The sequence below is a fragment of the Gasterosteus aculeatus genome, chromosome 7 (assembly GCF_964276395.1).
Source record: "Gasterosteus aculeatus chromosome 7, fGasAcu3.hap1.1, whole genome shotgun sequence".
In the NCBI taxonomy this organism is placed as follows: domain Eukaryota; kingdom Metazoa; phylum Chordata; class Actinopteri; order Perciformes; family Gasterosteidae; genus Gasterosteus; species Gasterosteus aculeatus.
The window spans coordinates 15743145-15760120 of NC_135694.1; the positions used below are offsets into that span (position 1 = coordinate 15743145).

The window sequence follows — 16976 nt, forward strand, 5'->3', positions numbered from 1 at the left end:
TTTCATGTCAAGCTATTTTCGGTTTCAAAGGTTATGGAAGATATACAAGCATTTACACACCACAGTGTTTCCCCCAGGTCAACCGCTTTGTGGGGGGTGGGAGTGCTGACAGGCGGACCGACAGCTTTCCGCTGTTGGGATTGTGCTCATCTGTGGGCGATATCTTGACAATGTAAATTGTTTACATGAAGATTGTATAGTACCTGGGGTACTTGTGTGTTTACACGTTTGGGGCTGGTGCTGTGTGGTTTATCCACAGCCTCTTTCTCTCTCTCTCTCTCTAAGCCACCTTCCCTTCCATTCAGCGTTGACCTTGGTGCTTATGAGGAGGCAGGGCTTGAACTACATCCACCCCCTTAAGCTGAAACTAGAACCTCCGCCAGCCCCCTCTGTCAAATAAGGAGACCTTCTAACCCTACTCCGCTTTCTCCAAGGGCCATTTTGCTCTCCACGGGTCGTATGCTGGATGCTTAAAACCAAAGAAAGAACCAGCAGCGCGTTCTTGCAGCAGAGGAAAGTGGAGCAGCGGGCTTGAGGAACCGACATGTCTGTGTGCAGTGGGTCACCATTAGCACGCGGGGGCTTAGCATCGGGCTGCTGAGAGTTTAGCAGCAGGTCAGCCTCTGTTTTTTAGAGCGGAGTGTGAAACTCTGGCTGATGCAATTGAGCGCTCACGCAAACACATGTAGCGGCTAGCAGCTGGTGGGACTAATGTTCCGGTGCGGGACAAACTGTGTGACACCAGGAAGCTAATACTTAAAATCTATTACAACATATTTTTTTCTCTGTTTTTTTAAAGACATAAGTCTTTAAAAAAACACGTCATGCTGTGGGTGCACAGAATTAGTCAGCTCAGTTAAATGTAAGAGGTGATTAATTAAATGTCACTCGCTTCTCGAACAGAAGCTATACTATGGTTGCTAAGCAACGCCGAGGCCCAGGAGTGAGGCTTGATGGCTTGTGGCCAGTGCATTAATATTTAAATCAGCAGGCAAAGGTGCAACGTCGATTAGGGTCCTCACAATGGCTTCAGACGGGGCGCGCCGGATCTCTGTTACAATCGAGTCACAGCCGCCGTCAGGGCAGCGCACCGAGCGGCGCTACGAGTATGGATGTGAGTGCGGGGGGGCGGTTTGCATGAAAGCGCCATGAATGATATGAGACTCATCATTAGCCGTCGTAGCCGGCGCGGAGGAATTTGACGAGGGTGGGGGCCGCGTCATGTCATGTAGCGAGAGAGGTTCATTATTAATTTTTTTCCGACACGTCGTACCTTCTCGTGTTGTTAGATGACTGCAGACGAGCGGTGTGTTTTTAAATTAGTCAGAGGATCCCATTTAGCATTCTGAGAAAGATGTGAGATGATGGCCACCTAGAAGAGGAGATGTGAAAAGCAGGAGGCGGGGCGAGGAGGTCAACGAAGTTGGCGTCTATGCACCCCGGGGGCCGTTGCATCAAGGCGTGGGAGTGTTTTTGCCAAGCGCTGATAAGGGTCGGCCCTCATGTTCCAGAGGCCACCGTAACGCATCTCCAAAGTGCAGCGGCTCATCACACAAGTCTCTCTCTCTCTCTCGTTTCCACTTTCCCTCCTTTGTCTCCCCTTCCCTTGTACTGTCTCCCTCGATCATGCTCTGCAGCACTCCTCACACACTGTTGGGGAGGAGGGAGAGAGAGAGAGAGGGAGAGAGAGAAAAAAAGGAAAGAAAGAAGAAGAAGAAGAAAAGTGGGTCAGGGCGACCTATTTTTTTTTCTTTCTTTTTTTTTTTTTCCACAGTTCACGGAGGCAGAGGGTGGCGGTGTTATCGTCAGTTAGACGAGGAGCAGTGCCTGATGGGTAGGCAGGGCCCCGTCGCCAGCACGCAGCCACTCAGAAGTGGGTCAGCAGCAGAGGCTGCGTCTTGTAAACGGGTCGTCGTACTGGGGAGAAAAGCTGCAAATGGACCATAGATTATACGGCGCGAGCTGAGCTCCCCCGCCGCACACTTAGAAACAGAACAACACACACACACACACATGTAAGCCTTACAGTAGCTCTGAAGCGCTGCCAGCTCCTACATGCCCCCCCACCCTCTCCCCTGTCCGTCTCCATTCATACCCCAACGATCTCTTCACATCTCCCCCCCCCCCTCCTACCCCCCCACACCCCTTGGCTGCTGTTTTCCGTGTGAAGGCTGCTCTCTCTCCCAGAATGGCTGGGCTTTAATTCAGGTCAGGTTATGTACTGAGCCGAGTTCAACTGTGTTTAGAGACGGCCGACACAGAGGCAGCCGCCTCTTTGCATATCATCTGTGCCGATGCCAGACATTTGAGGAGAACATTTGCATACATGCCCCCTCGTTAGGTAATGATTTTCTGTCTGACCAAAACAACAATGTACAACAACGAGGGAAAAAAAGTTTGCATGTCGCTTCCCTTTCAAAGGAGCTGCAATAGTGCTTCAGTGCCGGCTGAACCAGAGTTCATATGAAGACAAGTCTTAGTAGTGCGTAGGGATGTTAGTATAGTGTTAGGAAGTCAAAATCAAATATTTATCTTATAAATCATTGTATCTTATTATAATTGCTGTGAAAGCATCTCCTTCAGACCACCTGATTCATTAAGCTTGTTGGCCAAAAACAATATTTTTCAAGATCCTGACGACGTTATAAGTTACCTTTTTACTGAAAGAGCTTAAAATTATCGTAATGATACTTAATGCAATCCTTGTGAGCTGTAGTGATGATATATTTCTTTGGATAGCATACGTAATGAAAAAAGTGCTGACATACTAATAGTAAAAATAGTAAATACATTTCATGGAATAAATAAATATAGGACCTGGACCAACAGCTAACGTCAACTAGCTCTCCAGGGATTTATTGGTCCCAATGTTGCATTGTCAGGGAAAATTATAAGGATGGGTCTTTTCCATGTGATTGTGATCAGACCCGGTACCCACGTGTCACGCTCTACACTTCTGGCACCCCGGTGCTACTCAACCAAACTTCATGGGGCATCCGCAGTGGAAGGAGAATTTTGCTTGTGATGATTGTCCTCAATTGTCCTCAAGGGGTGGGGGGTTTCTACGGCCACCATGGATCTTTGCAGTGGATTTGAAATGGGTCTTTACATTGGTGTCCTCCGTGTCCTCTCACTGCTCAGACAGACAGAGCAGGAGGAACACTGGTTTTGATCTTGTCCTCACAAAGGATGGCTGTGGCCAGAGAATCTGGATTTATTCCTGCATCCGAGTGCTGACGGAGCAATGTTATTTCTCCAGGAAGCTGTGCGTCCTCTACAATCGGTTTATTTGTGGCTCTTCTATAGTGGGCCTTTTTTAGCATCACAACAAAAACTTTCCATGTAAATATACGGTAATATAGGTGTAATATACGTTGCCGGATATGGGTAATACGGACAATAAACTGAACATTTTGGGGTAATTTAACTGTATTTACCTTGAAAAAACAATATGACAAAACAAAATTTGTAATACAAATTTTGATATATTTTTTTTTACTTCGTTCATTGTCCATCCATTGTGAGTAGTACTTCATTCTTTTCATTGAACTAAAAAACATGAACGCTGACTAAAATAGTGTATTCCCTTTGATCACCGATGTGTGGGGTAAAATGAATTAAGCTTCTCAAGCCTCTGTTTTTAGTGTTTTTCCCTGAATCCATTCGGCTCTACGTCGCCCTACTTGTGCTTTTTGATGAACCCCAATAGCCGCGAATAATCCAGGCCGGTGTTTCCCCGAGGTCTGGTGAAGGTAACTGGAAATGAAAATGTCTGTATTAAATTGAACATGGCTTAAGTTTACAATATGCTAGATAATGGCCGAGAAGTTCAAAAACCACACAACATTTTATATTTACGGTTTACGGAGAATGTCCAGGGTCCAGCTGAGCTTGCACAGTCTTGTTTTCAACTACATATAAGTTCCCCGTTTTAGGCTTTTGCAAAAAGAAACCCATCCCTATTAGCCAAGGTGTCGCACTAGCAAGCATAACATAATACCCCGAGGTGGGGCTAAACATAGCGGGAGAGGGGGGATCGGATCAGCAGCGAGACTCCGGTTAGCTAAAGACACCGGGGCCCCTTCTCGGTGCCATAGCTCCAAAGCCCTGACGCTGCGGGGACAGCAGACCTGTCTTGTGTTATTCTTAGCCCCAGAACTCCACGTCTCTGTGCAAAAGCCCCTTAACGCTAATTGAGGAGAATACTCATTGCTCACGTCGCTCAGCGGCAGCCTCTGTGGGAGGAGTGAGCAGTGTGTGAAGGTGGGACACGCTGAGCACGAAACCAGTCAGGACCAGTACTCGGCCACTCCAGCCGGTGTTTTTTTCTCTCCTTTTTTTCCCGGGTGATCGGGAGTCACCACAGTGCCTCTAGCAGATGGTTTCCAGCAGACCTGCGTGTGACATGTGATAACATTACAGTTTTGAAAAGGTCAGGCATGAAGAGAACCAGCAGGAGGGCCGAGCCAGTCTCAGAGTGCCCCGACTTCCGGTGCAGTCCTTTACACACACACACACACACACACACGCGCACACGCACAGTACTGAACACACTGCCTGAAACAGGACATTGCAAATATTGACTGTATCACTTGAACCCTGGCGGCCCTGTCGCCATCGCGAGGAGGGTGCCGCAATATTTGCACGCTAAAGAAAATAAAAACCCTCTTTGTGCTTTTACAGTAGACTCTGCTCTCCGAGCGGAGACAGACTTTGGACTTTGCACCATGTGTTTACTTTGGAAAATCCAAGGTCTTCATTCAGGGACCCGTTGGGTCACTATCAACCTGTCACAACATGCCCCTCCGCCCCTTCCCGCAGTGGGAGAATGTTGATTGGCCGGCGAGCTCATCCTTGGAGCAGAGCGGAGGGGTCAGGAGTGTTTGTTTTGACGCTCCAGGTCAGCGTGTGCCAGCAGCTCAGAGCGGGGGGGAACAAACACCCTGGAATGTCCAAGCACATGAACAACACTTCTGGACGAGATGGCCATCTCATCACGCAGGTGTATTCCATAAAAAGACCCCCACCACCACCACCCTTTCCCTGGAACGCCACAGCACTCGGCCTTCAAGGAGGAGGTTTATAAATAAATCTGTGCAGGCCGGTCAGACATTTTGAAATTCTGTCTCTATCTCGGTCCGACAGCGAGGTTAAAGATACAGCATTCTGATAAATTTCTTCCTACCGGGGGGAACTGATAAGAAAAGGCAAAGATTGAATAAAAGAGCTGTGGAGAAAGGGGGGGGGGGTCTGAGATGTCTATCAGGCCGTTTTTTTCTTTTTCGTCGCACAGATCCAGTTCAAGGGCGCCCGCAGGCGAGGCAGCTCTCGCTCTTGCAGTGCCAACGCTGCTGCTCAAGGTCATACGAGCCGGCCCTGTGACATTAAAGAGGAATAGGAAAGGGGGCGTGGGGGGGGTCAGAAACCATCAACCACTGACATGCACGCATACACACACAGAATTAAGTTGTATAGGGAAAGAATGTCCTTCAACTTGTCAATTCTTTCCTGTGACTTTTGTGCGCTGTGGTTTTTTTTTTTTTTTTTGTGAGGGCAAGAGCTTTTTAAGGGCAGTAATGAAAGCGTCTTATTCTCTCTGCTCGGAGCCAAGAGATGCTCGGCTAACTGCTTTGTAGTTGCCAGCCACACATCCAGGCAGCGTCTGTGTGTGTGGGACAGAGAGCGAGAGGGGAAGATGGAAGAGAGAAGAGTCACTGTGATAAACCTCAAGGGGGACGGGGGTGAGGTACGGGAGAGAGAGGAAGATAGTTATATAAAGGGACCGAGAGGCAAAGGCGGACACTTCCAAACGGTTGAGACTATAACGAGGGTATTTAGCTGAAGTGAATCTAAACGTTTTATGGCCAATCGGCTGTCCATCCAAAGATGGCAGCTAAAGCCCACTAGCACTGGTTAGCTAGGTACATTCCCTCCTCGCTTTGATGATTTCCAAACATGCCAAACTGCATTCTCCTGCACACCAAGTTGGTTCCTGAAGTGTTCACTTGAACAACTCGAGAATCTTTTTTTGAAGCGAGGTATTTTGACGGGCGTTAGCAAGAACAGCAGTCAATAACAAAAGGAGTGATGGCTGAATTCCATTTAGCTGCTCAAGGTCCCGCCTGTGTGTTACCTTTACCGGTAGCACCTGTGCTTTCCCTCCTATGAAAAGTGTCTGTGGGGATTTGCTTCATAGAGCAGTTAGTATTCTGTGATGCGTCTTAGTCATTTCAGGATTTTCAAATTTGGCCCAAAAATCCACTTGCTCTCAAGGATGAATTGATTGTAGAACTGGAGAACGAATATGTCAATGATGACACACAAATGTCTAATAAGTAAACACAATGCGATACACATGGTTAAAGGCGGAAAACAACTGCGAGGTGGTTATTCTAGTGAATAAGATATGCTTCAATCTGTTTCAAGATTTATTTTATCTGTCGGAAACACGGAAACAAGACCTAATATTGGTCAAGATATCAGTTGTATGTATGTGATCTGAAGCCAACAGAGAATTCTTGCTAAGCACTAGCATTTCTTACTCCTTCTCTGATGGGGGTCAGGGTGAATAACCCTATTGTGTCATGTGGTCGCACTAAGAGAACAGCAGCCGCGTGAACTCGCTTGTCCACCTTTTGTTTACATCGTAGCCGTGTACCTGTCGGTCAATGGCGGATCAACTTGCAGTGCCCATTACACGGGAGAGCAGTGTGTCGCGCTACAACAGCGCGCAGTCAGGGGGGGTTCAACTGAACAATGAGTAAGACCAGACACTACAATTGAATGGGGTAAGATGATGTAACTCATAAACATCACTATGACACTTCACAAGCTGATTACTTACATTAGGACATTTCTTTCCTTAACGTTGTGTGTAAATGTGCAAATGACCTCATGTTTGAGTAAAGTGAAATGGGTTTATAGAGGGTATCTCTTTGTCACTTTATCACTTCATAAATCTAAAAATAATGTCATACAAAGCAATCATCCTTTGCCACCATCCTTCTGTTCGTCCATTTTCCTCCTCTTACCCGGGGTCGGGTCGCGGTGGCAGCAGGCCCAGACGGCTGACCCAGACTTCCCTTTCAACATTTCCCAGCTCATTTTGGGCGATGTCGAAGTGTTCCCAGGCCAGCAGCGAAACATAATCCCCCCAGCGTGTCCTGGTTCCTCCCCGAGGTCTCCTACCAGTTGGGCGTGCTCGAAGAACCTCCAGTGGGAGGCGTCCAGAAGGCATCCTAGTTAGACGCCCGGACCACCTCAGCTGACTCTTTTCAACACAAAGGAGTTCCCTCCCGATGTCCGAGCTCCTTGCCCTGTCTCTAAGGCTGAGCGCGGCCACCCTGCGCAGGAGACTTATTTCGCCCGCTTGTATCCACAACCTTGTTCTTTCGGTCACGACCCAGAGTTGGAGACGATGGGTGAGGGTCAGAACGTTGACCGCTCGGTAAACTCCAGAACCAAGACAGTCCGGTGCAGCACCTTAAACTCCTTCGCTTGAGGTAGGCAGTCAGTCCCCAAACTATGAGAGCAGTCCCTCTGCCATCATGTTATCAGTAATAAAACAGTGCCTGAAGTGGTCTATAAATTAGTTAGTATTATTTGAACAAACCCTATTCACAGATTCAGAATATAGAGAGGAATGCGACTGTAAAGGTTGGGGGATGTTAGAACTACTGAAGTGAGGAATTCTAGATCAGATACTAAAAATATTTAAAAATACAATCTGAAGACCGTATATTACATTAGCCAACGCTTTTATCCGAAGCTACTTACATCACAATTTAAACCCATGGCTTTTACATTTTGCCCAGGTAGCAATTAGGGGGTTAGGTGTCTTGCTCAGGGACACTGCGAGACATGGGGCAGCCGGGACTTGAACCACCAACCTTGCGGTTCCCAGCGCACCCGCTCTACCCCCTCCGCCATGACGACGACCCCCGTATAGATCAAAAGGGTAAGAAAAGTGTTATGTTATCCAAACTGGGCATTATCTAATAGTACTTATCAGTGACTTTAGGGGAAGTTTACAGTCACACATACGCAACATATTAAAATAAACACCTACATGTGTCTTTTGTATGATATTATTTTATCTCATGGAAGCATCATCTCTAAATAAATAAGGGTTATAGTGTCTGTAGTGTTAGGCCCTTAAGAGGAGTACTGGATTGGAGTTGATAAACACTCCCTTACTTTTGATTTCACACCAAAATACAATGGATTGGAAAGGAAGTACAAGGTGAAATGGGGCTGTTTTTTTAGAAGGAGATAAGGCCATGGTTTCTGGAACAGAACTAATAGCCTCGACTATCTTCTAAATTCCCTTGTAGATGTATAAAGTACAGGCAGACGTCGTATGAGTCCACAAAGTCAGTCTCTCCAGCCGCTAATGGAGCCGATTCGGGCCATGCATCAATATGACATTGCAGATCACAATCTTTAGACTTTGGGAGCACTTTAGGTACTTTCAGTGCTGGAGGAGCGAAGCAGGAACTGGCCGACAAAACACTGAGTCATTATAATAACAATCAAGAGAGGTGGGTGGAGCCTCCAGGGATCCAGCCCAACAGGAATGACTCAAGTCTTCCCAGAAGGCCTTGCGGTGTGACTACTGGTCCTGATAGGGGTTTTACAGTCGCCCTAATAAACATCACAGCATATTCAGTCTCACGGCTTTCCTTGCCCTATTACATTGTTCTATACACCCAAAACTAGTAGTATTTGCACCATTTCTCTACACTAACGCCGATGCCAGGAACTGTGTCGGGTCATGTGACTTGAATACTGTAATCAGTTACTGATTACATGCTACTCTGCAGCAAAAGTAATTCCATTCCTTCTGTGATAACTAATAGCAGCAAAAGTGAGGTTTTACATTGCTGTCAAGCCCAACATGGCCTTTGAAATACCCTCCTCCCATCTTCTGCATGTTACACGTGTACCAGTAGGAAACAAAGCCCCGGGGTTTAACGAGCAGGTAACCTACGGTTGGGAGGGATTTACCGACAGTCAACAGCTAGCTTAGCTACACACATCCTCCGACTGTTAATAACCCGCATGATTCCCGCAATGCATAACTAACTCTGCTCAGTGGGGCCTTGTTCTGCAGTGTGAAAGGCTCCTCCATGGAAACAGCACAGTCACGGCTTTAGAAGTAGAGCAAACTCAAAAATGACTTTAGTGCAGCATAACATAGTTATAATGCCATAGGTCATAAGAAAAGAAAGCTCCCGTTTGAATTTGTTTGTTCAAAAACAGGAAAGCGGTGGAATCCATTCCTGCATTTTTCTCAATATACAGTTTTATGATGATATATAGTGTTATTTAGACTATTTTCTGGAGGCAGAGACGGCACGCGGCGAGTTACTGGTAGAGTAATGTGTATCAATGGAAGTACCAGAAGATGTTCCATGACTGTGATGGTAGACAGTGAGCGGTTTGTATCCGTCCACAGAACACGTACAGTGAGAGGAAGTGGAAAAAGCACTTCTAGCAATAATTTAATAAATTGAAATCTGAATTTGAACTGCGGTGGGGACAGTCCCATCTGTGGAGCGTTGTGTGGAGCGAAGGGGGGGGGCAGTGTTTATCCACTGTGTACTTGCTTTCTGCATCAACGCAACTGGCCTGCGCTGTCCTGCCCTCACTTCTGTGAGGAGCAGCGAGGACACCATGTCCCCCAAACACCCTGGGTCAACGTATCTATGAAATCTAGTCTAAGTGTACTCCGTGAAGTGTACTTTCTACTCAGACAGGATTTACGGGATGAGTGTCCCTCACTCCAGTGATGCAATCCTTGAGAACAACAACCACTCAAAGCTGGATTTGAAGCTCTGAACTCTTGTGAACTCTGACATTTGAAGTGGAACCGGGGAAACGCAAGAGTCTCCTCGCATTTCAATCCCCACTGACCATTTTGACTATCCCTTTTGATTTGCTGAGGAAGCCTTTCAGACCAAACAATCAATAGTTACGGGCTCAAGTTGTGAATCGGCCCATAAATCACCCCCCACGCCCCCAGTCGAGTTGCCTCTGTATCATTTGATTACTTTCCCCTTTAGGGCAGCGCAGTGGTGTGGCGAGTAGCACGATCGCCTCACAGCAAAAAGGTCCTGGCTTAGAAACCACTCAGCGTGGAGTTTGCATGTTCTCTCCGGTTACATGCAAACAATGCCTGTAGGTGTGTCTCTACGTCAGCACTGTGATTGACTGTCAACCATTCCAGGGTGTGCCCGTCGGTTGGATTTACCGTAGCCCCCCTTCCTTCCCGCTGTAGTCAACCCTATGGAACAGGGGTGTCAAACTCATTTGAGGTTCGGGCCAGATACTGCCCACTTTGATCGAACGCGGGCCAGACCATTGAAATCATGCGGACGGTACAAATTGATATAAAAAAAGTCATCCGGCGGGCCCGCGAGTTTGACATATGTGCTATAGAACATATAGTAGGTGACTGACTGACTTTCCCCATTACCCAAAACAGATCTGTTTGCCGGGGATGAACAATCCAATTATTATTTTCATAACACAATATTTGTCAACCATTTTATTAGTTTAACTGGCAATCGGGTGTGTCTCCTGCAGTACCAATCTCCTGATCATCTCCTACAACTGGTGGTAACAGACAAGGGAGGGACCAAGGCTCATTTTGAGACGTGTACCATTAAAAGCCATTGACGTGCTTTACAAAACAATCCTATATATTGTGAGATGCATGTAGTGGTAAATTGATCAACGTGCTGGATCCTTCTCATCAACCGACTCGGGGGGATCAGGGATCCTGACAATATCCAAACTGTAGTCCGCCACCTCCCCTCCCACAACACAACAATACACAGACACTCACAGCTGAAAGGATTCATGTACACTCGCCCCCCCCCCCCGACAGTACGCTGCAGCCTTACTACTCCTCTCTTTCTAGCTCCCTGCTCTGCTGTGCTGAGCTGTGTGGAGTGTGTGTGTGTCTGTGTGTGTGTGCGTGTGTGTGTGTGTGTGACAGCTGCCTAATTGGGCATTCTCCCCTCATCGAAGCGCCTGCCTTTCCTCCCTCCCCTCCCTGCTCTCTCTCTCTCTCTCTCTTTCTCTCCTCCTGTCCAGGCCGGGACTGATGACGAATGGCAGCGGATTACAGATGAGGACACGGTGACCCGACTGACCTTGCTGCACAGCCGCGGTGGGAGGGGGAGGGAAGTAGGGTGGGGGGAGACACCGCGTTAGGGGTGGGGCGGACGGGGTGCCTGGACTGCAGAGGTGCAGGTTGGGGGGGGGGGGTGGCAGTGGGCATAGGTTGAGAAGGAGGAGGTGGATGGGGGGGAACAAAGCAGAGGATGAGGTCGCAAGAAGGTGGGCAATATGTCGGGGAGGGGGCTGCCAGGTGGCAAGGCGGGCGGTTGATGAGGCGAGGGACGAGAGTGTCACATGACTGCTATGCCCCTCCTTCCCTCCCTCCCTCCCTCCCTCCACCCGTGTCAGTATGTCAAGGGCACCAGCCCCCGTTGGCAAACGCTACTGCGGCATTTCCCACCACAGCCACACACATTTATTTCCCCTCATAATGTGTGTTTACGCGTCTCCATCAGACGAGCGGCTCGTACGTGACCGCCGGCTCGCCTCCGCACCCCCTCCCAACCCCGGGGGAAACGTAGGCGGCGAATCCTTACAGTGTGGTGAATTTTAATTTCTGTGCGTTCTGTAGATATTTCCATGCCCCCCCACCTTCAAAGCCCCACTGCCCCCCATCTTCCCCGCGGTGTGTGTGTGTGTGTGTGTGTGTGTGTGTGTGTGTTTGTGTGCACTGCCAAGGTGAGGTGTCCTCTTGTTAAGAGCGATTAATGGCACTCGTTATGTACATAATGAAATATCCCTGCCGATGCATAGGCTGGTTGTGTCTCTCTCTCTCTTCCCCCCCCCCCCCCCTCCCTCCCCGGTACACACTTTCCTCCACGTCTCCTGTGTGTGGGTGCGTGTGCGGTGGGTGTGTGTGCGCATTGTGTAACATCGATAGCGCTTTGTTGCAGCCTTCAGGCAACTCCGGTATGTGTTTGATATGGTGTAGAGCCCCCCCCCCCCTGTAAGCCGTCCCTCCAAATGAAAAACGAACAAAAATTAGGACCCTGTCAGTTGACAGTCGGGTTTGTTCCTCTCCCCCTCCCCTTAGACACTGCACAACACTGCACAACACTGCAACTCTCTGCATGACATGTGTTTCGAGAGAGATAGAGCCGAGTCGCGCTCTGACTGGCGGAGTAAATTTAGATCTAATCTGTGTGTGTGTGTGTGTGTGTGTGTGTGTGTGTGTTCTTTTGTAGCGCCGTGGAATGTTCACCCAACATCAGCTTTTAAGTTGACCTTGTTGTGCTGTTCGCTCCCGTGTTGTGCGTGTTTCTAGAACAAGACACTGCTGGCTTCCCTTTAGGTTTTTATTTTGACCTTGTGCGTGTGCACGCTAACACGTTTCTGTGGCGGAGTCAAGCTGTGCGAGCTCTTTTAATCCCACGCCCCGGTGCACGTAGGCTTGATTAGTGGCAGCAGTTATCTGCGCAGAAGACAGCCCGCCCGCCTTTAGCATTTGGTCAGGTCTAGGGCACTGGAGAGGCTTTGGGGGGGTGTCAAGTCATGAGAAAGGTGAACGAGGAAGGAGAAAGGTGGAGAGGGGCATGGGGGGGTTGGGGGTTGGAAGGAGGCCTGATTAGTATTCCAAAGGAGCACTCCTGCCGGTGGAGCAAATTGATTACTGCACTTTACCTGTATCGGCCTCCACAGCTCAGGATGACAAGGTACGCAGCAGCGTGTGTGTCTGCGCGCGCAGGATGGTTGTGTGTTTGCACAACGCTCACTGGGGATTCCTACACTACGTCGGAAACTTTTTCACCACATTTGCCTCGAGACATTTGTCCCCGTCCCCTCCGTCTCCTTCATTACAGGGTAATGGTCACGTCCTGGCCTCGCTCGCTCCTTCTGATTTAATAATCAACGGGCAACTGAGGACGGAGGACGGACTCTGTTCCCCACGAGCCCCCTGCTCCAAAACCTGCCCCATGGAGCCAGATGCTGTAAATAAACTTTAGTATGGTCAGATTTCCATCTCTGAACACATCATGTGTGACGCTTTTATAAAGAAAAGGAACCAAAACAAAGCCTAGACCTGCGTGGGACCTCATCGAAAACATTTTATTCTACCTTCCATAACATCCCATCCTGAACTATGCAACTATGAAACCATGAATATGACTCAGATTGGACCGATCATTTTTGTAAAATTCATTTTCGGAGCAGTTCAGCTCGCATTTTATTCTTTTTTTTTCATGATTAATGGCATGGTGACCAGTCATTTTGCACAGAAATGTGTCATAGATTTCTTTACATTGGCAACTGGGGGTGAGCGGAGTGGAGTGAGCGCGGTCGTCCTCCAATCAGAGGACTGGCGGTTCGATCCCAGGTCCTGCTGACCTGCGTGTTAGTTTAACCCCAACATTGCTCCTGTAGCTGTGACTACTGTGTGTGAATGTTACTTACTGACGGGCAGGTGGCACTGTGTACGATCGCTCCTGTCCTCGGTGTGTGAATGTGTGAACAATGACATGAAGTGTCAAAGCGCTTTGAGTTAAGCGCTATACAATCACAGTCCATTCACTTTCAGCTGTGGCTGTGCTCATTCCATCAAGCTGTAGACCTACATAGCAGATCAAATCAAAGCGACAGAGCGTGAAACGCAACAGGAGGCCAAACCAACGCAAAGCTGCACTCGCTGCAGTAGTCCGTCATCACACACCTCTACGACTACGGACCGGGCCGCAAACTATTGTCAAGCAGTCCGTGAGGCCAAAAAGGTTGGGCACCACTGGTTTAAACCACCGCTGGCAGCTTCCCCTCCACCTTTTATCATTGGAGACCCGACCTAATTGAAAAGAGAGAGCGCTCCATCTTTTCATACTGTGATTTCTTTCTCCGCCCAGAACATGTCTGTCAAAATAAAGTCAAATTATGATTCCCAATTATGTTCTGTGCTCCACCAAAGTGGTTCATTCCACTCATCATTTGTCTCCCCCCAATCAGATGTTGCTGGTGTAGGATAATCACAGAGGCAGTGAAGGCACACATGTGAGGTCATATTCTGTAATAATGAGTTCCTGACCAGAACGGCTCATCCACAAATACCGGCTTCTCTTCATAGTAGGAGCACATGCAGTATTAAGTAAGTGTGTCTCAGACTCTCCTGTGAATATGAGGAGGAGGTCAGGCTAAATAAAGTAGCTTCTGCCCTAATGTGTTGGAGAAAATGGATTTGTCTCCGGTTCAAGAGGAGATCACGGGGATCTTGGCGTACTTCAAGAAGAAGACTTTAAGCACACAAAGAGAGAGTTTGTTTGAAATCAAACACCTTAACTTCAAGCCGTATTTAATGCTTTTAAAAAGGCTCCTTATCTCATGGGTTTACATTCTTACACTTTTTATTTCATATATTGATGACACAAGGAGTCACTATTTATTGCAAATATTAGATAAATCTTAGGACCTTTTCAACGTCACACTACATTGGGATGTGGATTTTAAGTTAAGCTCTTCAGATGTCCAATATTGGGGCTCCATATCACAGTGTTTTAGGATTTACTGGACTAAGCAGTAATGCAGTAGTTCACTGCAGTACTCTGATCCATAAGCAGTGGAATGCTTCAAGAGAAACATGGTGGCTTATAACCACCTTGTTACTGAGATATCCCCCTGCCCGCAGCAACGTTACACATTTTCTGTGAATAATAGTGTTTGGTTGTGTTTAGTTACTGCTTCGGTCATATTTCATCAAGTGGTTCAAACTTGATTTTCAACTGAAATCCAAAGTAGTGACACAACAAGTCTTATCACAATAACTAGCGTTGTTTTCCCCTCACATTAACGTCACCATTGTAAGACCATTATATGCCACTGGTATAAAAGCAAGTACCCTCTTTCAAATAGCTGTGAATATTGAGACAATGAAACAATTTAACAGTTTTTTAAATTATTTAAGCATATCAAATTAAACCAAGCAAGCAAAACAATATATCCTGCTAATCTTGGGCTTTGCTGATAAGAAAAACAAAAGATGTACATTCATTGCTCTGCTGTTTATTCTGGCATCTTGGCTAAAATGTGAGTGAGCAGCATACAAACATAACAGGCAATATCCAGGTGACAACTGTGAATGTCATACAATAAGTCAGTAAATAAAAAGGATGGAGGTCATGTCCGTAGCTCTAATTATGGGAAAGACACGGTCATCATCCTTTGCCCTTTGTTGTAATTTCTTATCTCCACCTGTGCAAAAGAAGATAGTGAACATGTTCTTTTGTTAGCAGCTAAATGGTTGTTATTTGGTTCCCGTGGAATCAGTGACTGGTTTGCACGGCTGGGCTGCAGCCTGCAGTCTGAACCTGAATAGCCGAGGCGGCCGGCCTCCAGCTGATCCTTGGGTCTTCTCCGGGCTGCGGAGGAGGAGCAGGGACCAGGGTGGGGCGAGGTCCTTCAGGGTGTTGCTCTTAACAGCGCCCATGCTTGATCCTCCAAGACTATGAAGATATCTAATATCCAAGTATTCAGTGTTACTGCGTATTGGATACATTTGGGTTACCGGCTTGTATCTGCACGTGGGTTTGGTCAGGACTGGCAGCCATGGCGCTGTGCAGGACTAGTCTCATTGAAGTCTCCTGTTTGTTGGCATGTACTCCGCTCCGCCCTGCCAACTGGATCGGTGCTGCTTGAGAGATTTCCCCCCCGAAAAGGTTACACATAATTGTTGGGTTAAATGTATCCAATTGATTTAATTGATTCCATTAATTGTGGGACTTTGAATAGAACTGAATCCTTAAAATAAATCCTAAGTAGTGAATTGGATCGTAATGGAATGTCCCCTTGTATTATCATTCGCCAACCTCCCTCAGCAAGCATTAGTGTGATTTAAAAAATTGAAAGTAGGTCAATGGGAGCATTATGAACAGGCAGAATCATAACAAAGATATGTCCTCTCCTTTTTCTGCCACTTAGACCCGTGCCACGCACCGCATTACTCCAAACCATCCCAAATGACTCCCAGTTAAAAAGAGCAGCGGTTCCCCGTTAAACCAATAAAGGCAGACATCCTGCTGACTCACGGCCGTAGCCCTCTTAGGGCTGGTGCCAAGGATATTATGGACATTATTCATTAAAGGCCACTTTTTCTCAGCTGGTTTTATCCAGCTTTCCGGGCTGCCTGACGGTGGGACGTTTCATCTTGATTGCAAAGTGGCCCGTTTCCCTCGGACACTGCTTCAGCAGACCACGGCCCCGCCGGCCACGGGGCCCTCATCTGCTACCGTGTTTACAAACGGGAAATGTGTGTTCTTCCGGGAGGGAAATGAGCTCCATTTTAGACGGCCGATGGAAGCAGATGATTGCCCCGGAACCCAATAGAAATGAATGAGGTGTAGATTGATGGCGGCCACGGCTCATTAGGAAGGTGTGTGTGTGTGTGTGTGTGTGTGTGTGTGTGTGTGTGCTGCCCGTCTGTGTTTAATACACTAATTCTCAGCCACTCAGGAAACGGCCCTTGGGTGGGTCTTCAAAATGGCGCACAAATATTTACAGTGGACACAAACATTTTTTCATAAGCACCTCCGTGCAAAGCCTATGTATGTAAAGTAAAAGGGGTCCGTGCGATGATCTCATCGTTGCTCTGGCGACAGTTTGGCCGTGGCCTCTGCTGGGTCAGCTGGGCTCTAAAACGTTTAGATGACTCACCAGCGTGCACAAATTCCTTTACACTCTCGCTCCACCCCAAGAACTCTTGGTTCTGGTCCCATTTTGTCCAATTTCCAAACCGTGGCGCTCTGTGGTGACACACTGATCCCCCCCCCAATGGATCTCCTGCGCTACTTAACACCAGAGTTCTGCCTTATCTGTGTGTACAGTGCCTGTATGTGGCCTACATCCACGCTTTCTCTGTGCGCTATGCATAACTT

At 47.7% G+C, this 16976-nt stretch overlaps 1 protein-coding gene across 4 annotated transcripts in view; it reads left to right on the forward strand.

Moving 5' to 3' along the window:
- nrip1b (nuclear receptor interacting protein 1b) overlaps positions 1–16976 on the forward strand; it is a 35659-nt gene that overhangs the window by 8671 nt on the left and 10012 nt on the right. Inside the window, exon 1 of one of the 4 annotated variants that reach the window (XM_078106489.1) lies at positions 11095–11176. The exons of 2 other annotated variants lie outside the window; for them this stretch is intronic. The gene's annotated coding sequence lies outside the window, so the exon portion shown is untranslated. Of the gene's footprint in view, positions 1–11094; positions 11177–16976 lie in introns of those variants that run through there. One more of the 4 variants, XM_078106490.1, reaches the window with a different exon arrangement.